We start from the raw sequence: 23,999 nt of genomic DNA, 5'->3' as shown, positions 1-23,999 counted from the left end.
CAATCCATGTGTTGGAGATAGATTTGCATTCTTTTTTTCCAAAACTTATAATTATGTCCACAAAAAATTGGTGGATGGGTTGAGGATTGGCCTTCACCAAAGGGTGCTACTCCTATATTTTCCATTTGATCTTTTTATAGTTTCTTGTTACGAATTACTATAACTAGGTTCTAATACCAATTGAAATTGGAAAAGCCTCCCAAGAGGGGGGGTGAATTGGGTTTTTTAAAAAATTATTCCCTTCAATCACAATTAACACAACAAGATCAATTACTCAATTTATGTAACAATAACCCTGTATATATATGTGAAAAATTGCCGAACTCATTCTAAGCCTTGTATCACAATCATTCTTCTTCCTAATGTTCAGTTTCTAAATAAACTTTCAGATTAATAGGTCAAGGATAATCAACCAATGTAGTTCCTTTCGGTTTCTACAATCAATGCTAATTTATCGAAAACGAATTACCTTCCGGTCTATTTAACAACCAAACATTCAGAATTGAAATTTAAAGCATCCACACTAATTATATCTTTTGTAAAAATAAAAATAATGAGTAGAGTAGAGAAAGAAGAACACAAATATTTTTACGAGGTTCGGCTTCAACATAGCCTACGTCCTCGCCCTTGGCAAAACCACCAAAGGATTTACTAGTACCGTTCCTTTACCAGGAGAAACAAGACCAGTTACAAGCACTCCTTAGGTAAGGCTAGAGCTCGCCTTCTCCAAACAATATCCCCTTGTTTGGTCCAATGATTCAATACTCGAATCGTCAACTAATCCTATTATAAAGATAGAAAACAAGACGTACAAGAACTTGCTCCTCAAAGAGCTGATTAGTGCAAATTTGAAACACTTATGTACTTTAGTAAATTCAGAACATGAAATTTCAGAATGAAGCTCTTAGAAATTTATCACCATAGATATCTTTCAATGGATGAAAGAATCAATAACTTGATGCATAACTCAGTGAGTAACTTCAGCAAAGCTTTTAGAAAATTTCGTGAGTGATGATGAGAGCTGAATTAATTTCTTGGTCTCTAAAACAATAATCCTTGAGGGTATTTATAGAGGTAGAAAACTTCATTGCCTATTCCCCAAGAATACTTAGAGTTGTTTCCAAATATTAAAATTATTTAAGTTTCCAAAATTTTGAAATTCAAAAACTTTATCCATTGCAAGTTTGAAAAATGTTGCGAGGCAAACAACTATAAAGTCTTGGCAGTCTTCTGTCCGTATGTTATAACTAAAAAAAATATAGACAGAGAAGTGGCAGTCGTTTGTCCCTTGAGTGGAAGTTGTCTATCACCTGTATAACGTAATTATAATACAACTTAGTTTGGTGGCAGTCATTTGTCCATATGGTGACAGTCGTCTGTCCATGAACACTTCAAATTTTTTAATATACACGAAGTGGTGGACAGTCATATGGCAGAACACTCACAGACTTCTCACTTAGCACTGGCAGTCGTTTGTCAAAACCTTGACAGTCGTTTGTCAGCCTTCTGTCTTCAGTTAAGCTTCACTAAATTGGCCAGTCGTCTGTCCATTAACAGATGGTTGTCTGTCCAGGTAGTTTTTCTTCTTTAAGCCTTTTTTGATTTCTCTCTCTTTTATTTGAGTTTATCTTGGAATATTAACTTGTTTAACTTTTAAAAACATGTTCCAAGTCTTAAGTTATGGTCTCTAAGTCTGCTTTTGCCTAATGAGCTTCAAAATGAACACTTCGTATTTGAATAAACTTGAAGTACTTATAAAGACTTGGACCTAAGCTATTTTGACATTTTCTTGGCTTTAAGGTCTCTTGATCTTCTTTGTTGAACTTCTGATCTTCTAGACTTCTCCGAGCTTTCAATTTGGATCACATGTTGAATTTTAGCTTTTTATTCTTGAATCCATTCCTCAAGCTTGATATAATTATCCCCTTTCTGAAGTATAAGCTCTCACGAACTCTTTATCCTTACATTCTTTATTTAGTCCAGAAAATAACAATACTTAACCAGATATCTTAAGTTATACTTGTTTGTTAGCATCAAATAGGATATTAAGCCTTGTAAGTCCAACAGATATCATCAATGAACACCATGACAAACTAATCTAAATATTCGCAAAACACCATTTTCACCCGATCCCTAAATGTTGCAGGCGCATTCGTCAAACCAAACAACATAACTAGAAATTCATAATGGGCATACCGGGTTCGGAAAGTTGTCTTTGATACATCCCCCGACTTCACCTTCAGCTGATGATACCCGGATCGTAGATCGATCTTAGAGAAAGCCTGAGTACCCTTTAGCTGGTCAAACAAATTGTCAATATAGTGTAACAGGTACTTATTTTTCACTATCACCTTATTAATATCCTTATAGTCGATACACATCCTCATCGACCCATCCTTCTTCTTCACGAACAACACTGGCGCTCCCTAGGGTGAAATACTTGGTCTGATGAACCCCTTGTCAAGAAGTTCTTGTAACTGCTCCTTTACTTCCTTTAGTTTAATCGGACCCATTCAGTATGGGGCCTTGGAAATTGGTGCTGTCCTTGGAGTCAATTCAATGGTGAATTCCACCTCACGATCCGGTGGCAATCCCGATAAATCCTCTCAAAAGGCGTATGAGAACTCCCTTAACTAGGATATCCTCTAGCTTTAGTTCCTCCATCAGTGCTTCTTTCACAAATGCAAGATACCCCTGACAGCCTTCTCAAAGCAACCTTTTCGCCTAAATTGCTGAAAGGATCTGTGGTGTAGAGCACACACACGACCCGAAAAAGTTAAATTCATGCTCCCCCGGAGGTTTGAACACTACCTCTCTTTTGTGACAATCAATGCTTGCATAGCTAGATGCTAGCCAATCCCTCCCTAGAATAATGTTGAATTTGTGCATATCAAAGACAAATAGAATAGCAGGCAATCTTCTCCTCTGAATCTCCACTAGGTAGTCTCTAACCATCCTACTGCATATAACCACCTACCTTGTCGGTGTGACCACACCTACCTCGACCTCTAACGACTGAGTCTTTATTCCACTCACTTTAACAAACCCTAGAGATACAAACGAGTGGGTCACAGCTTAATCAAATAGCACAACATCTTTATTTGAAAGCATATAAATGTTACCTATAACTACATCTTCTGCATGCTCGGTGTCACCCGGAGCCATGGAATACACCTATGCCTGGGCGGTGCCCTTCTAGTGACCACGTCGGGGTGCTTGAGTACCTCTCCCATATTGATGTTGTGGAGGTGCGTAATTCAATATCACGTGGGAGTCTCGTACTGGGTGTCCTACCCCACCGCACCGATAACAGACAACTAATCCAATCCTACACTCGCCCCAATGCCTCTTATGGCAACTAGGACAGGTAGAATGCTGAGAACCCCCCCTGAGAGCCTTAAGACCTCATCCCCTATCATTGGCTTGTAAAATTACCAGGTCACCTCCATGAAGTCTGGTTGGCGCCATACTAAAAACCCTGAGGCAAAGGCATCTTCATCTAGTTCATTGCCCTCCCCCTCTTAGATACTAGCCTCAACTCCCATGGCCCTATCCACTAGCTTAGTAAAACTTTGTGTCAATAACCCCATTACCTGAGCACGTATAGCTTGCCTCGGACCTTTCTCGAACATCCGATCCTTCTTTGGCTCATCTAGGACCATATGCAGAGAGAAACGGGACAACTCCACAAACCTAGCCGCATACTACTGAATAGTCATAGGCCCTTGGGTCAGATGAAAAAACTCCTCTACCTTCGCCTCTCGGGTGGCAACAGGAAAGTATCTACTAAAAAAAATCTCCTTGAATCAATTCTAGGTAATAGATGCATGCCTTGGGCGCTGTTCCTCTACCAGCTTTGCTAACCTCCATAATCTCTTTGCTTCCTCCACCAATTTAAAAGTGGCAAACTAAACCTTCTTTTCCCCTATGCACTCTAGCACACCTAACAACTCCTCCATCTCCTGAACCTAATTTTCAACTACATCGGGTCCACCCCCCCTGAAAATGCCGGCTGATTCACCTGAGTAAACTGCTGGAATATGCAGCCTCTATCAACCAATCATTGATCCTAACCTTAGGAATCCCTCTAGGCTTCCTTCCTAGCCTGATGCGCTATACTACGCAGCACGGCCGATGCATCGACGTCATCCTCGCTTGAGGTATTCACATGATTATCCCCTCTAGCCATGACCTCCTTTCTATTGAGATCCATCCTGAAGAGAGGATAGAAACCAAAATAGAAATTCCAAAAGGTTAATAAAAGTATGAATGACTAATAATTAAAACATACGAGTTTGCAGTTAAAGGAATCATTTATACACTTCTGCTACAAAACTGCCAAGGTACCGGCCTCTAGTTATAACGCTGATACTACGTACATACTCCTCCAACCTATCGTTCCCAACCTAAATTTCTGAGCTCCAGTCTTTCAACCCAGAAATGAAACCATTGATGGATTTACCATGGTTTTCCTGAAATCGTCATTGTAGGAAAAACAAAGAAGATTGTCAAGGATCACCGTCTCTAAGCTTCCAGACCATGACTCACCTAACCTACCCATTTTTATCCTATCTCAACCTATATTCTAGTAATCATTAATCCCAAATCTACAGAACCTAGCAAACCAAGGCTCTGATACCATCTGTAACACCCTGACCCGCCATATGGGCTCGGGATGCCACTTTAGTGATGTTGGTGTACCTGATACCATAATCATAATATAATTACAGCTGAAATAAATAAAATTGTCTCCATACTTCATTACTAGAGTTCTATGCTATTAATTTACATCGAAATCTCTCAGAACTCATAATACAAACCATAGTACAAAACTAGAACTAACTTAGTTTATACATCCATATCACATACTCAGGGCTCTTAACCCAACTTAATTACAATAGAGTTCTTACTGACACTCACAAAAATCTAATTAGTTATCAACCTGCCCCAAAGTTCGCTAACCTCGACCTTAAGATGGTCCTAGGAAAATAATTTATATATTGGGGTGAGTCACATATCAGTAAGGAAGATTAAATTAACATTGGTGTGTGGTCAGTATGCTTTCAGTGTTTACAGAAAACTTTCATCCTTCATTTAACTAAAAATAGCATTTAAACATTGTACTCACTTTATACTACTAAAAATACTCGTCTCTTTTCATAATGTAAACAGATCAGTAAATAAATAATATCATTTACATAATTTACAAATATGCTTAAAATACACTTCTTGATACTAATGCCATTTACTACCCCCATGGCATGGGTTGTGCGGCCCGAAGGCTAGACTTAGCCCTAAGGGATATCAGCCCAAACTAAGTCAAAACATACGTCTGCATCTAACTCCGACTACGCCGGCATCCACAACTTGCTTGCAAGTTTGATTGACCTACCACATCCTAAAAGTCCGGTCTTCTAGGGAGGGTACCCCCTCTACTAAGGTTAATCGGCTAAGACCACCCTACATCTCCTCCCGAACAGTGTGGACGCATATGGTCAAATACTGAAATCCTAGTAATGGTACCGTGCTCATAACATAACTGGTCCACAGGGATCCTAAAGCATATCATGCAATTTAAGTAACAAAAATTGTATTTAAATTCATTTCATATAAAACCTGTCATGTTATAAAACTCGACCCTCGTGGCCTTCATATAAAACTCGGCCCTCGCTAACATCATATAAAACTTCTTGTGTTTCACAAACAATTCTAGTATTTCACAAACATTTCTAGTATTTCACAATCAATATCATAACCTTGATTATACAATAACTCCAAAATATTATCCATCTACCACACAATTTTCCGTATACTGTATATCCAATTTATAGCGTCAAACTATACTTTCCACCATTTATTTTTACTGAAAATACCATATCATATATCTTAAGTTTGAAAATACCATTTTGAATGATTGGTTTTTGAAATTACAACTGAAAACATAAATATACACATATAGCATTTTATTCGGTTTAATTTTAATAAAACTTCTGACTTAACTTAATCCCCTTACCTAACTTACTGTAAAGCCTTTTGGAACCCTAAATCCATGCCCAATGACATTCAAAGTTCAAAACCCTGAAATGTATTTTTCCCAAATTAATCATCCCCACCCACAGAATACTTTTCATTAAACATTCCCTAGTCTCTCTATACTTCAAATCAACAATAAAATTCCAAAATATCTACTTACCCTGGTTTTGGAGTGGTTACCAGAAAGATCCTGTTAAAAAATCTACTCCGCTAGACTTGTAGAGAATTTTCCTTAGATCCTCGTGGTAACTTCCGATCATCGAATTTGGCAACGAACGACAAAGAATCGTAAAGAGAGAGTGAGGGGCACCGGTTAGAGAGAGAGAGAGAGAGATTGAGAGAGATAGAGCGGAAAATTATGATTTCTTAAACATTAAGCAACTAAAATATCTATTTATAGGCCATTGACTCAACCAACTTCGTCAACAAAATGGTGCCTTTGTCGATCAAAGAATGGGTTCGTCGACAAACGTGAAGCCTGAAATTTCTGTCGTTCGAGATTTCTTCTTCGATGACGCCTAAACCTCGTCGGCGAATTGCATAATGGGCTTTGTTGACGAATCAATGAATCCTACTATTTCCCCTTTCAAAAATTTCCTTACTTCTTTTCTTATTTATTTCCTTTATTTTTTGGGTTCAAGTTTCTACACCATCGGCCAAACACAATCTGATAGTATCCATAGCCTATACTTCCAATGCCTTCCAATTTGCCTCATCCATGCCTCTCAGTTGAACTCCGTATAAGGCCTTCACCATACCTTACTGCACTAACAAATCCTTCACCCTTCTTTGCCATAAACCGAAATTTTTTATTCCATCAAAGTTGACAACATCAAATTTTACAAAAGAAGTTCCCAAATCCATTACAACAATGTTCTGATTCTAATTTGTTGTATAAAATTGAATGCACAGCAGAATAACACAAGCATATAACGCAGCACTCAACGGTACAAAGGATTACACAAAAGCCATCGACAATATTTCTTATTATCTTGTGTCAAATACATGAACAACCATTACAAATACAATAGAAACAATGTTTATACAAAGTTCCTAAAGGCTCTCCATCCAAATCCCCAACCAAATTAACATCCCTATTCAAATTTTGAAATCTACGTTGGGTTCCTAAGCCAAATTGTCAACGATTTGTGGGCATACCGTCGACAATTTCAGAGAAATAGTGAAAGCTTTCTGAAACTAGGTCAAACCATTAACGGTTACAAGGCTACCATTGACGGTTTGCCCTGCTAACACTAACATCTTGATTTCCATCATGTTTTCTCTTTGTGCCTGCCTTCCACTCAATATATAAGCCATGTATCACAACAATTAATTGTGTTGGTTTGTCTATCTTGGGTATAGGGTCTGATTCTCCCCAATCCTCAATTGTTTTCCTTTACGTAGAGCGATATGGTCTACACCCCTACCTTTGGATGCATGTGGGTTAGTTTCCAAATCCAAGTATTTTTATTACAAATCATATTGGATTTTCTATCTTGCATATAGGAATTAGTTCTCTCTAATCCTTCGTAGTTTTCTTTTTCATAAATCAATATGGTCTGCATTTATACCTTAGGAGGCATGTAGCTTAGTTCCCAAATTCTAGGTAGTGTTCTTTATTAAATTGGGTCAGTTAATGCCTTATTGTGAAAATGACCCAACTTTTATTTAGAAAAAAAAAAAAAAAGGCACGTGCATGCAAAGTAGGAGCACACTTTTACAGGTTTGGCTATATAATGTCCAGTCCAAAATTACTGTCTTTATCTTTATATGCTTGTTACTGTAGGACGGCGGAAGCGTTGCCTTCCTTTTCTTCTAAGTAACTAACATATAAAAGGGATAACTATAGACGCCCCATTTTATTCGGCTGTCATGTAGCCAAAATTAAGGAGTTTTTCTTATTTAATTTAATTTTTTAGTCATTTTTAGTGCCATCTTAGGTATTCACCTAGAGCAGTTCTCTCATTTTTAATTCTCTCAACTTCACTAAGTGAAGTTGAGCTTTCATTAATTGGGTGTTTTGAAAAAAAAAATTACATTTATTCATCTATGAATAATACAAATACATCATTTTTAAAATAAAATAGGTTAGATCTTCAGTCTTGGGCTACTCTGTTGGGGCTTTTCCTTCCATTTGCACACACAAGAGAGAAATTTTGATGTTAGTTTATATGCTGAGAAATTGGGCCCATTTTGGGTCAATTTTTTAATTTAAATTTTGTATGGACCCACCTTAGGCCAACTTTTGAAATTGGTAGCCTTTGAGCTTAACTTTGGATTATTATAAGGACCAATTTGGGTCAAGGACAGCATTAAATTCCAACCCCAACATCCTTTTTCATGTCTGTTTCCCAACCAGAAAAGGAATGCATGCCTCTCCCTTTCACATAAAACATTTTTTCAATGTGGTTGGTTCCTATTTGATGTGCCATTGATTTAAAACCTTTGTGAATTTTCCTTTAAATCTCTAAGGCTATGTCTTTGCATGCCTTTGAGGTTTGAAGGCAAAAAGTCTTTGTTTTATACAAGTCTTCCTGAAAACAAAGCTCAAGTAATGAACACATTTTATAAGAAACAAAGGAAAAATATTGAATGAATAATCCTTGAAAGGATCACCAGGAGTTATGTTCTTTGCATGCTTTTGGGAACATGAGGTGAGGATAGTTTCTATACTTTGTAGGGCTATCCAATTATTGTTTATGGTGTGGCTCTTATATTTCGGGGGTTTATAAACAAAGGGAGAAAAACATATGGATGAGTTCTTGGTGCAAGGCAACAGCAAAGACTTGTGGATGAGTGGATAGACTAGTCGACGAGTGGTCTTCTCTGTCTCGTCGATGAGTGTCCTATTCTCATCGATGAGTGCTTCTAAGCTGCAAGAAAATATTTGAATTTTGAATGTAAACATTGTGACGGTTGGGGTTGAATTTTGAATGTAAACTCTCTACGCTGAGTTTTGCAAACACTGATTCAAGGAAGTGCTGCTGCAACTTTTGTGTTGGTTAAGTATTTTGTATTTGATTGATTGGTTGATTGGTTGATTGGATTGTCATTGTTGAAAGTATTTCGTTTGTGTGGATTGTGGTTGATTTAATTAAAGCATTAAAAATCAAAATCATTCTTGTTTATTTGCTAAGTTTACAAAAGGTTGGGAATTTGTAAAAAGATTTAAAAGAAATTTTTAAAAACCCAATTCACCCCCTCCCCCTCTCTCAAGAATACACCTTCCTTTTCAGAAACGTCATTTCGGGATCCTGACGACATTTCTTTGTAGTTTAACCAGTGTGGTTTCGTAGTTCAAGCATTCTAGGCACCACTCCAAAACTAGGGTAAGGAAGATGTTTTTTAAAGTTTAATAAGTCATTTGGAATGTGTGGGCCTAGGGAATGTTAGAATGGTTATTGACATGGGGTTGAGCTAATTAAATTAGGGTTTATGGATATAGGGTTTTGTGCGAATATGCAGGCACGGTTTTAGGATCCCTGCAGACTTTTCTTCAGGTTTCAGGTAAGGGAATAGATTATGTCAGGTATTTTTAGAAAATTTACCGATTAAAATGCAGTATTTAATTACAGAAATTATATGTATGATTTTGCTGTATAACCAAGCATATGGAAATGATGTTTGTAAATTAATGTATGTTTTTGGGGAACTAGGTGTTTGAATTGAGTATACCCTAGACTAAGATGTTTTAATATTATTTTTCAGCAAAATATGATTTCCTCAGACATGTTAGTATATTATAGTGTAACATTCACTCGTGTGGCATGAGTATGAATATTTTATAGTATGTTTATACAGACCAGATTATTTTATGATTATACAGAACAAGTGCAATTTGATAATGATTTTTAGAAATGATATACACATTTCAGAAAATATGATATTATACACTATATTGACAATTTAGCTGGCCTAGTGATGTGATAGTTCAGCCGGCCCAGTGTTGTGACAATTCAGCCGGCCTAGTACCATGACAGTTTAGCCGGCCTAGTGTCGTGATCAGATATATATATATATATATATATATATGTATATAATAGTTATTTAGAAATTATAATATCACAAATTTTTCATAGAAATATGAAATGTATTTGTCAACTCTATGAGTCCAATCCTATTTTGATAATAACAAATCACTTGGTATTTGATCTGTGCATTGAGATTGTGAACAACAACTATATTTAGCATGCATGGAAGGTGATGAAGTCCTGGAAGACATGAGGATTAAGAATATATATATATATATATACCTGGCACAAGCTATGGAACTAAGAAGAATATAACAATGAAAATGCAAGCATCAAGTTCAAGATCGTCATAGGAATGGGTATTTAGAATTTATGTATGTGCATATTTTATATGATATAGCTAGAAGCTCAAAATATATACATATGCATCTTATCAAAACCTTCTAGGCTTAAATATGGATTTAGAGAACTTATTTTTAAACCCTGGAAAATGTTTTCTAAGAGGTTAACGCAAGAGAGCTCATATGGTTTTTGAAAACTAAATAAAAAAACTGAAGTTGGACTACCCAAACGACTGAGGATTACCCTCAGAAGTCTGAAGATGCAACTTGATATGACTGAAGTTTTACTTCAAATGTCTCAATAATTTCCTCAGATGACTAAATAATTAGTTTAGATGTTTGAAGAATTAATTTTGAAACACAAAAGGCAGAACACCTTCATACGTCTGAACCTTAAGTTCAGTCGTCTGAACTAGGGACTTCAGAAGACTGAAACCTCAGTTCAAAAGACTAACCCTGTGTCCAGACTAAAATTTTTAGTACTTTAAGGAAATCAGACGTCTGAAGCCGAATCTTTAGTCGTCTAAACCTACGGGAAGTTTAAAAATTTGATCTTTAGCGAGAGAACACGCGGGTTATACACTTGATTAAATTGATCCAACGATCAGGACTTATCGTAAAGTCAAGATTACCTATATAATCAACCTCTAAACCATAGCACCTCAACTTTTGGCATGAGATTGAGTGTCTTGAACGTTTAGCACAACTTGGGAGAGCGTTGAACACACTGTTGAATTCTTGCTTGGGATTTCAAAGCATATACGTCAAATCTGAGCTAAGGCAACATTGATTTTCAAAAGGCATTCTTGCGATTGTTGTGCATTCAACTTGGTATTGAGGTTTGGTAAGTCGATCTATTTGTTACTACTTATTCTCAAAAAGTTTTTCATCTAAAAAATTTATCATTGAATATTATTTGAGAGATTGATCTTAAGTGTACTTATATATAGATTGTTTTGAAAAGATCACTGCTTGAGAAAAGTTTTGCCAATGGTTCAATATTTTTTATTCAAGTGTTTATTCATTTAAAGACTTGATATTTTCCATATTACAAAACCACTTGATTAATATCCTAAGAGCTCATAACTATATATATTATTGAGGGATATTTTCTGAAAAATGTTATATTAGATTTTTGATCTTTGGAACACATATTATATATATACATATTCATATACAAAGATCATATTGTGTTTTGGATATTTTGAATAAAACTGATCGATCTAGATTTTTGGAGCAAAACCGAATTACATATTTGTAATGAGATCATTTGGTTGGATTCAATATTTGAAGCGGAATAGTTATATTATTTTAAACCACAGATTATTTAGAGATTTTATTGACCACATTACATACACTCATTGAGCTTCAAGCTTTTATCATATGAATATGTGTTAGGAACTTCCATTGTACTCACTAGCTTTGTTAGAAGCAATATTGAGTTGTTGCATATTTGAAAGTTTATATTGTAATCACGGTTTGAGGTGTGAATCGGGTGAGAAGGAAGTTGTGCCTCTTGTAAGCAGCGGATAGTAAGGGAAGCTTCATCCCAGTTAAAGGAGCAGGGATTTAGTGGAATCCTTGAGTGGGTTGCTCATGGCGAGGACGTAGGTCGGGTTGGCCAAACCTCATAAAGTCGTGTTTGCCTTCTCTCTTCCCTTATCATTTTAATTTCCGCTTGCATTTCATTATCATCTTTTGCATGTTTGTATGTTGATTTATATTATACGCACTTGATAATTAATTGGGTAAAATAAAATTGATTAAGATAATAGTTTGAATTAATTTCAAGCCCCTGCAATTAATTTGTTAAATATTGAAATAGAGATTAAGTGGTAAAATAAACTTAAAAATTTTTAAAATACCCAATTCACCCCCCTTCTTGGGATTAAACCTGAATTAACATTTGGTATTAGAGCGGGTTTATATAGATTTAACTGTTCATTTTGTAAAAAGATCACATGGCACACATCGATGTAACTCCATTCGGTGAGGGACACTCGTCCACTAGACCACCAATTTTCTGCGGTGTAAATTACACCTATTAGGAACGTAAGATGAGTATATATCTTTTGAATGCTGATTGGAAAGTATGGAAAATAGTTTCTAAGGGAAACCATGTTCCCATGAAAGTAGTTGACAAGGTAAATGTTCCTAAGATTGAAGATGAATATACAGAGGAAGACTAGAAATATGTGCAAATAAATGCTACTTCTATGAATTTGTTATTCTATGCACTAGATGTAAATGAATTTAATAGGATGATGGCCTGTACTACTGCTAAAGAGATTTGAGAAAAATTAGAAGTTACATATGAAGGTACTAAGGAAGTAAAAGATAGTAGGATAGACATGCTTACCAGTGAATATGAGGCATTTAAAATGACTGCTGATGAATTTATTCAATCCATGCACACTAGATTCACACACATCACCAACTCTTTAAATGCTCTTGGTAAAATCTTACCCTACCTATCAGTTGATCAGGAAAATGTTTAGGGGACCACCTCCAGTTTGGGAAGTTAAAGCTACTACAATAGAAGAAAGGAGAAATCTGAAGGAGTTGTCTGTTGATGAACTAATTGGATCGCTCATCACCTATGAACTTGCAATAAATAAGAAAAAGAATGAGCAAATTAAAGTAAAGAAAGTTACAACACTTAAGGCATCATCTCACTGTTCCAATGAGGGAAGTGATTTAGAATCAGATGAAAACATGGCACTTATCACTAAGATATGTGGATAGTTCATAAGAAAGAACAAGAAATACACTAAAAAATTCAAGGGCACAAAAATAAAAAAGGGAGAGTCAAGCAGAAGGAAGCAGAAGGATGATCTTCCCATGTGTTATAACTGTAGAGAATTTGTACATATCAAGCCAGATTGTCCCCAGCTGAAGAAAGTGTCTAAGAAGAAGAAGAAGAAGGCTCTAAAGGTGGGCTGAGACACTCACAGTACCAGTAGTTCAGAATCTGAATCCACTGATGTCGAAATTGCGAATCTATGTCTAATGGCTCACGATGATCACAAGGTACAATCTTTTTATTCTGCTTCATCTTACTATTCAAGTAATTCAGAAAATAAAAATAGCATGCTTTCTTATGATGAATTGCATCAGTAATATCTGTATACCCTTAAAATGCTTGAGAAAATGAATAAGAAAAATTATGGTTTGAAATTAAAATTGAAAGAATTTTCGAAGTTAGTTGAAAGTCAAAATGAATCTCATGCATCTTTCATGAAAGACAAGGATTTGAAAATTGAGGAGTTAGAAAAGAATTTGAAAGATAAATCTAAGATTATTTGTAAATTTATAGAAGGTCAAAATAATTTTGAAAAACTCCTAGGAGCTCAAAGAAATTCCTTAGAGAAGGAAGGTCTTGAGTTTAATGGGAAGGAAAATCTAAAACAGAGACATTTCTACATGGGATATTTTGTAAGAGAGCCAAAATCGTATGTTTCAACTAAAGACTATTATAAAATTATTACATGTTTTAAATGTAAAAGGTTAGGTCACATAAAATTTGACTGTCCTTTCAAAAATAAAGATGTCAAAATTAAGAAAGTCTGGAAAATTAAAGGAGAATCTAGTAGTAACCCCCATGGATCCAAGAAAATTTGGGTACCAAACGAAGTTATTTGATTATGTCTTACAGATGTGCTTGAGATTGTCCCCCTCGAAGGACAAGTGGTACATGGATAGTGGATACTCACGAGATATGACAGGAGATAAAGCCAAATTTGCATCTATCATATGCAAAGATGAAGGATTTATTACATTTGGGGATAACTCTAAAGGAAAAATCATTGGAATTGGTAAGGTTGGAAAGGAACCTTCACTTGTCATTGATAACGTGTTATTAGTTGATGGATTGGAACATAACTTATTGAATATAAGTCAACTATGTGATAAAGGTTATAAAGTCTCATTTGAACATGAAAAATGCATTGTAGAGAACAAATCTGAAAACAAAATATTATTTACTACTGATTGTCATGAAAATGTCCACACCACTAGCCTCGACAATCTTGCTTCTCAACATGTTACTTGTTTTTTTGTTATAAATGAGATTAGTTGGATTTGGCTTAGGGGACTAGGACACGCAAACATGGACTTAATATCTAAACTTATTAAGGAATAATTAGTTAAGGGATTGCTTAAGACTAAATTCGTGAAAGATAAAATCTGTGATGCATGTCAACTAGGAAAACAAGTAAGAACTAATTTTAAGAAAAACAAAGTAATCTCTACTACTAGGCCACTTCACTTCAAATGCTACAAACGTTCTTATTGCATCATCAATAGAAGTTCTTCCATCATGTTTCTTATTGCTCATGATATTATTTTTTTTTTAAATTATCATTGGGCCTCCATGAATACACTTTGAGCATTGAAGTAATAGATGGATGTATAGATTTTCAAACATTAGCTTTGTACTCAGGTAGATTCAGAAGAAAACTTTATATAATGTTATATTATGCATTGATCAAATTCACAAGAATTTATATCCAAGTTTTGAAATTTATACTTCCACATGTAGGTTAAAATTATATTTAAAAGAATAAATTTGAAATTTACATTTGTATTTATTCAAAATTGAAAGAAATTAAATACAATTTATACTATATAAAGTTTATGCACATTCTAAATTAAAGATATGAAATAATTTGAATTTAAAATTGGCAACAAAGTATGGTACATCTATTTCTTTTTAATTTTTTTGAAATAACACAATGAAAATTGAAGCAAAGTGTGTATGAAAGTTTTTAAAGTTTCTTCATTTTTAAAAAATATTGTTATTTTTATTTTATTTTTATATAAACTTACAAAAATAATAGTTTTGCTTTCAAATACACAACTTAAATATGACATGAGTAGGATAACATGCTAAAACACGAATAATTTATTATGTTCAACATCTACTCTAATTATATCAACATAGTATTTTAAGAAAAAAAATATTAAATATATCATTCATTTAATATTAGGTAACTCTAAACGCTCTTCCTCAACTTAAATAATATTAAATATAAATATTTTATAATCAATAGTATCAATCCAAAATAGGCCACATCTATAAAAATATATTTTTATATTTGGTTCACATGAAAAAAGTTCATTGACATACATTTCACCTATCTATATAACATTAAAGCCCATTAACAATGTAGGTCTCATTTCATTGAGACTTAACCCAAATTATACTCTCCATTTATGCATATTCATACACAAACATGACATCTTGTGACTAATAATTTTAAATTTTACATGTAGAACCATCTTTTACAAGTTACAAATCTTTTTTACAAGGAAATATTTGTGCATCTTGTGATTATAATTTTATAATTTATGTATCTTCTAAAGTATAAATCATTCTCTTAAGGAGACATTTTAATGAGAGACAAGATCAAATTTGACCAGCTTCATTCTATGTCACACCAAAAGACTCCAGAGTCCGAAATACAAACCCTAAAAATTGACATCAAATTTGACCAACTTCATTCTATGTCACACCAAACGCTTCCAGAGCCCGAAATACAAACCCTAAAAATTGACATTTTTCTTTTATTATTTGAACACCATCCAAAATTTTCTACAAAATTAAAAATGGTTGTTACCTTGGCGGCGAGAGGAGTTTTTCCCGATTTATCATTATTTTAAAATAATATATTAAATAATACCCTATTGAGGAAAATATTTCCTAGAATGACGATCACGTAATCTCACTTATTAGTCCATCGAGATTTAAACAAATCTCACTAGAACAAGCAGCGAGATTTATCACGTGTCATGACTAACTTTTTTCCCAGGCAAATCTCGCTAGACCAAGTAATGAGATTTGCTTGCCACGCGTCAACACTCAATTGGACTACCATTTAAATTTTATTGCTTGGTCTAGCGAGATTTACTATGTATTCAATTTTTTTTATTAATAATCCAAATTATGTCATTTTCAAAAATATTTTTAACTATAATATATAACATTGATTGTTTCAATTTTTTGTGTTCTCCTTATTTATTTATTTATTATAACAATAATAAATTAAATTTTTGGAGCGAAAAATCATTTATTAATTTAAATTTTTACATAGAATAAATTAAAATTTTTAATTTAATTAAAAATATTATTTTTATCATAAATTAATATAACAGTCATATGTTATAAATGTATACTAATAAAAAGATTATTTTTAATTAAAAATAATTATTATTAAAATTGTTAACTAAAAATCTTAATAATTCTAATTTAAATTATATTTAAAACTAATAATAACACTTATTTAAATACAATCAAATGCCACTTATAATTTTCAGGGCTTCTCCAATCCAACACTTATTATCAACACTTATTTAATTCAACACTTCTACAAAATGAATTCCAAGTCACTTATTTATTTGTCTTGATTGTAGTAGATCATACAATTTCTACATGCAGAATTTGTGATACTTATGTTGGCCTTACAAAACTTAATATCCTGTTTTGATGCTAACAAACAAGTAGAATTTAACATTTTTTGTTTAAGTGATGTATTTTCAGGACTCAAAGATGAATGTAAGGTTAAAGAATTCATGAAAGCTTATATTTCAAAGAAAGATGATCAATATGAAACTTAAAGCATGGATTCAAAAATGGATTTAAAGATAAAGCTTGAAGATCATGAGAGTATGAGGATTAAAAAGAACTTGATGAAAGCTCAAAGAAAGATGAAACAAGTGTAAAAGCCTCCAGGAATTCAAGAATTGAAAATTCGAAAGAGTTTAAGAAATTTCATGTAAGTACTTGAAAGAATTTCAATATGGATGCATGAAACTCTTATGTTAATTTATTGGACCTAGATACTTTTTAACATACTCGGAAAATATTTTTATTAGGTCAAAAATTGTTTCAAAAAGGTTAGAATCATTTTTAGAATGAAAAGCACCAAAAAGAGGATTTCTCAATTGCTGTCAATTCTTCTACACCCACATTGATGTACATTTTTATCCATAAAAAAATATTTATTTTAAAATGTGTTCAACATGAAAGTTTAGGATTTTCTCTTATCTTTCATTTGACACCAAGAACATCAAATTTAGAGTTACATAGAAAAAGTTATGACAAAAATATTGAAGGGTGCTCGAAGCTGATAGCATGACAGACGACTGTCAAGTACTTGACAGACGAATGTCCGTGCATTTTGAGACGCCTTCCCATGTTCCAAAAAGGCAACTGCCACCTTGTTGTCCCTTAATTTAACTAGACAACCAACTACCAAAAATGGACAATAAACTGTCACGCGGGTGTTTTAAAATTTTCATAATGGTCAAATTTTTTAAATAAGGTTGCTTGGGGCTCAAACTTTGTGAAAACTTAGGAAATACTTCAAGTCACTAGGGGAACAAGTTAAATACTTGTCTACATCTATAAATAAGCCTTAAAGATCATTGAATTAAATAACTAAGAACCAAGAATCAAATTCAACACTCAATACTCACTCAGTTGTTCTCATAATTCAAAGGCTCTCAAGCTCACATATTGTGCATGAATTCAACTGAGTTTTTCCTGATCTTATTCCATTAGAATTGTGCTACAAATTCTAAATCTTTCAATCATTGAAAGAATTAATCGGTGATATACTTCATTAAGCTTCAAGTTAAATTCCATATTGTTATTTACTTTGAAGTATATAGTTCTGAATTGTTATACTAATCAGCTCTTGTAGGAGCAAATTCTTTGTACACAAATATTTGATTTGTATATTGTAGATTGACGATTACGAGGATTTTTTGGATCATTGGATAAGCAAGGGGGTATTATTTAAAGAGGCGGGCTCTAGCCTAATTAAGGAGTGACCAAACGAGGGGACATCGTTTGGAGTGGCGGGCTCTAGCATATGGAAGGAGTGTGTAAAGGTATTGTTCTGCGCGTTAAAGTAATAGGTTTAGTGAATCCTTTAGTGGTTTGCCAAAGGTGAGGACGTAGGCTGGGTATAAGCCGAACCTCGTAAAAATCTTGTCTCACTCCCTGTTTCCCTTACTCTCTTTATTTTTCGTACATATATAATTGCATGGATGTTTTAAATATCTGAATTATATACACTACATGAATTGGATATAAAATAAACTTAAAGTTTAATTTGCTTTTGGGATTGCGGAAACCGAAAGGGAGTACGTTGGTTGATCAATCTTTTGCGGAAACTGTATAGTAGTACGTTGATTGATTCAACACCCCAAGACTCTTTAACTTAAAGTTTATTTAAGTTCTAAGTATTTGGAAAGAATGATTGGATGCTGTATTGAATATCAAATTGAGAGACAAATTTCATATATACAGGGCTTGATTCAAATTGATATACCCAAGGCTAACAACAAAAGTTATATTGTGATTGAATGGTTTAAAAGTTTGATATTGAGTGAATTGTGTTTGTATTCCAAAGAGTGCTGAATCTTGCAAATCTAAATAGTGCTGAAGTTAACTTGTACTTGGCAAATCGCTTGGTTGTCTGCTTTCAAATTGTGGTTGATTGATTACTTGAAAGATTGAATAGTTGTGTGGGTGTAGATTAAATAAAGGAACTAAGTTCTTGGGTTATTTTTTGAAAGCAGCCAAAGATTATTCTAGCACATCCTTTAATGTCTACACTAACACCATATGCTATCAATGTAAGAAAAATGGGCATATAAAGTTTGAATGTCCATTTAAAAGAAAGGGTGTGAAAACTAAACAAGTATGGAGAATTAAGGAAACATCTTTTATTAAACCAACCGGACCCAAGAAAGTATGGGTACCAAGATGAAAGACTAGTTCATAAATGAAAAACTCCATGGATTAAGTCATTCCCCTTTAAAAATTGAGGAAGTAACTTAATTCATGATCAACAAAAGAACTAGTTGAAATAGAAAAACTTAAAGATGAGTTTAAGAGTTTATTATAACAAAATTAAAATGGCATTGTTGGCAAAATCATAGGATGATTTTTTACAAGGCTTAACTTAAGAAAATATTCTAAAAAAGATGTTTGAGAATGAAAGCCTATATGCTACATGCTTACAGGCCTATATGATATGCTCCCTACTTATGTAATGTGCTGATATGATATATGCTACATGTGTACGACTTGACTTGACTTGACTTATATTGAAGATTTATGGCTTACTATGTTGAAAATTTGAGCATGAGATTATTGAGCATAAGCATGAATTTTGATATAAGATTAATTCTTGACCATGCATGCTATTGATGAATCACATAGATAAACTTACTGCTCTTTATATTGATATCTATGAGTTATGAAAGATATAATAGTTATATTAATATCTATGAGCTATGAAGGATATAATAGTTATATTGGTCTCCATGAGCTATGCATGATGTGATAATGACTTTGGTATCTATAAAGTACTTTGGTATCCATGAATATTTTAATTGATATCAAAATTTAAAAGCTCACTTGGTATCACAATCTAAAAGTTCAATTTGTTTTTTAGCATAACAAGTATGATTATATCTATGAGCATTGTTGGCCTTATGAGGCTTAAAATCTTCTTATCTTATTTTGATGCTAACAAACAAGTGGAATTTAACATATTTGTGTGAGTAATGTTGTTTTAGGGCTCATATATGAGAAAGCAAAGTTAAAGTGCCCACAAGGATTATATATGAGAAAGCAAAGGTCAAAGTGATAAAGCTCAAAATTTGAAAGCTTGAAGAAAAGATGGAAGCTTGAAGAAAGACAGGAATGAGTTGTTGAAAGCCAAGGAATACTAAAAGATCCAAAGAAAGGCAAAGTTATAAAGCTCAAAGAAGATGAAAGCTTGAAAAAACAAAACATGAAGACTTAAGAATGAGAAAAGTTTTAAGAGTTTTCATGTAAGTACTTTAAATGTTTAAAATATTGTTTGCAATATTTTGAAACTCTTAGGTTAACATCTTAGACCTAAATACCTTTTAAAATATCTTTAAAATAATTTTATAAAGTCAAAAATTATTTTAAAAGGGTTAGAATCATTTTTGGAATAAAAAGCACCAAAAAGGGGTTTTTCTGTTTGCCGTCAATTTTGATATAGCCGTATTCAGGTGTATTTTTTACTATCAAAAATTCATTATTTTAAAAAGTGATGAACATAAAAGTTTTAGGAGCTTTTCTTAGCTTTCTTTTTACACCAAGAACACCTAATTTGGAGTTATACATAAAAATTTAGGGCTAAAACATTGAAGGGGGGTCACTGCTGTCAGTCAACTGAACACTGTTTAACGGGCAAAAAAATTTTTTCTTATGTTTTAAAATATAGCCGTTTGAGCTCTAAACTTTCTAAAATTTTGGGAAACTCTAAAAGGAAACTTTTGCAACATGGAAACAAGTTTGAAAGCCTATAAATACATGGTTTTGCAAATTAAAACATATCCAAGAATTGAAAATTTTGCTTATAAAGCTGAAAGCACTCTTATTCTTCCAAAAGCTCTCTTGCTCACTCATTGCAAATCTATTTTGCTGAGAAATTCTGAAGTGCTAATTATTCCTCCTTTGAATTCCTACTTCTAATCCTCTTCTAAGAAGGATATTGGTGAATTCTACACTTGAGCTTCATTGTATTTCATATTGGTATTTTACATTCAAAATATATAGTGCTGAAATTGTACTAACTTGCTCTTTAAGAGAGTATACTTGTATGTAGATTATATCTTGTTTCTTGTAGTTCTTTGACGTTTCCAAGGGTTGTTTGGATCGTTGGCTAAGCAAGGAAATATTGCTTAAAGAGGCGGGCTCTAGCCTATGTAAGGAGTGACCGAACGAAGGAATATCGTTTGGAGAAGGCGGGCTCTAGCCTTAACCAATGAGTGTTGTAATCGGTATTGTTCCACTCGTCAACGGAACTGAACTAGTGAATCCTTTGGTGGTTTGCCAAAGGCGAGGACGTAGGCTGGGTATAAGCCGAACCTCGTAAAAATCTCCGTCTCATTCTCTCTTTCCCTTACTCTTTATTTTCAGCATATTTAAATTGTGTGGATGGTTTAAAATTTGGGAATCATATAAATTACATATATTTGGAAAATCAAACAAACTTAAGGTTTAATTTTGATTTGGGTTGCGGAAACCGAAAGGGAGTACGTTAGTGACACCATATCTTGCGGAAACCTTACGAGAGTACGTTACTTGGTTAACGTCCCAAAGATAAATTTACCAAGAGTTTATTTGAGTTCTAAATATTTGGAAAGAGTAATTTGATTCATCTATACAGGGCTTTACATCAGCAAGTATAAATTCTCATTCATTACAGGGCTTGGTTCCAATTTGGAAAATATAAACAAACAACCATCTTGAATTGTTATATTATCAAAGTGTTGAATACTTTATATCTTGGTTTGGTTGTTTGTTGTTTGACTTATACTTGGAAAATAAATTGATTGAAGATTGCTTTTAATTGATAGGTTGTTTAATTAAGTTGCTGTGTGATTGGTGAAATTAAACAAATAGGTTAAAGAATTGGTTAAGTGTTTAAAGAAGTTAAGGATTTTTAAAAGAAGTTAAAAGAAAGTTTTAAAAGCCAATTCACCCCCCTCCCCTCTTGGGAAGCTATTTCTAATTTCAAGCATGGTATGACATTGATGATATTAGCATAATATTGATATTTGATACATGATGTGAATCAATGTTTTGAAACATGGGATGATAAAAGTGTAATTGGTAACAAAACTAAATGTATTGAATTCAGGGGGAGTGTTATAACTTATTGCTTATATTATGATCGTTTTCCTTTTAATCAATTGATATCATAAATTAAATTTTAAATTGGTATCATAAAATCAACAATTGGTATCTTGAATAATGTCAAAGGGGGAAAAAGTTGTTAGTAAAGATGTTACAACTGATATACATGACTATTAAAACACACTACAAATGCTATATTGAAAAATAATAAGTTGAGTGTGCACATATATTGGATATGCATGTTTGATGATATGCTCAAAATGTGATGTTATTTGAACTCAATCGTTTTTTTTCCTTTTTGATTGATGTCAAAAGGGGGAGAAGTTTTAAGCAAAAATCGAGCATGATATTGCAAAAATTGAGCATGAACATAATATATATCAAAAGGAGGAGAAGTATTTGATATTGATTGACAAACTTGAACTTGAATGAAATGATAAGCATGATTGTAAAATAAAGTGATGAGCATGATTGTAAAATGAAGTGATGAGTATGATTGATCTTGAAAATAATGTTAAGATAATGCTTATTGAAAGAGGGAGTCTTTTTAAGGTTGACTCCAATTTTTGCTTCTTCTTTGTCTTCATAAAAAAAAAGAGAGATTGTTGGCCTTACAAGGCTTAATATCCTGTTTTGATGCTAACAAACAAGTAGAACTTAACATGCTTTGTTTAAGTGATGTATTTTCAAGACTCAATGATGAATGTAAGGTTAAAGAATTCATGAAAGTTTATATTTCAAAAAAGGATGATCAATATGAAGCTTAAAACATGGATTCAAAAATGGATTTAAAGATAAAGCTTGAAGATCATGAGAGTATGAGGATTAAAAAGAACTTGATGAAAGGTCAAAGAAAGATGAAACAAGTATAAAAGCCTCAAGGAATTCAAGAATTGAAAATTCGAAAGAGTCTAGGAAATTTCATGTAAGTACTTGAAAGAATTTCAATATGGATGCGTCACGCGGCTGTTTTGAAATTTTCATAATGGTCAAATTTTTTAAATGAGGTTGCTTGGGGCTCAAACTTTGTGAAAACTTAGGAAATACTTCAAGTTACTTGGGGAACAAGTTAAATACTTGTCTACATCTATAAATAAGCCTTAAAGATCATTGAATTAAACAACTAAGAACCAAGAATCAAATTCAGCACTCAATACTCACTCACTTGTTCTCATAATTCAAAGGCTCTCAAGCTCACATATTGTGCACGAATTCAATTAAGTTTTTACCGATCTTCTTCCACCGGAATTGTGCTACAAATTCTAAATCTTTCAATCATTGAAAGAATTAATCGGTGATATACTTCATTGAGCTTCAAGTTAAATTCCATACTGTTATTTACTTTGAAGTATATAGTTCTGAATTGTTGTACTAATCAGCTCTTGTAGGAACAAATTTTTTGTACACAAATATTTGATTTGTATCTTGTAGATTGATGATTACGAGGGTTTTTGGGATCATTGGATAAGCAAGGGGGTATTATTTAGAGAGGCGGGCTCTAGCCTAATTAAGGAGTGACCGAACAAAGGGACATTGTTTGGAGAGGAAGGCTCTGGCATACTAAAGGAGTGTGTAAAGGTATTGTTCCACCCGTTAAAGTAACAGGTCTAGTGAATCCTTTGGTGGTTTGCCAAAGGCGATGATGTAGGCTGGGTATAAGCCGAACCTTGTAAAAATCTTGTCTCACTCTCTCTTTCCCTTACTCTCTTTATTTTCAATACGTATATAATTGTGTGGATGTTTTAAATATCTAAATTTTATACACTACATGAATTAGATATTAAATAAACTTAAAGCTTAATTTGATTTTGGGATTGCGGAAACCGAAAGGGAGTACGTTGGTTGATCAATCTTTTGCGGAAACTATATAGTAGTACATTGATTGATTCGACACCCCAAGACTCTTTAACTTAAAGTTTATTTAAGTTCTAAGTATTTGGAAAGAATGATTGGATGTTGTACTGA

Source organism: Malania oleifera, chromosome 8 (assembly GCF_029873635.1).
Source record: "Malania oleifera isolate guangnan ecotype guangnan chromosome 8, ASM2987363v1, whole genome shotgun sequence".
NCBI lineage: Eukaryota > Viridiplantae > Streptophyta > Magnoliopsida > Santalales > Ximeniaceae > Malania > Malania oleifera.
The sequence above is the reverse complement of the archived record's forward strand: the minus strand, read 5'-3'. Positions refer to the sequence as shown.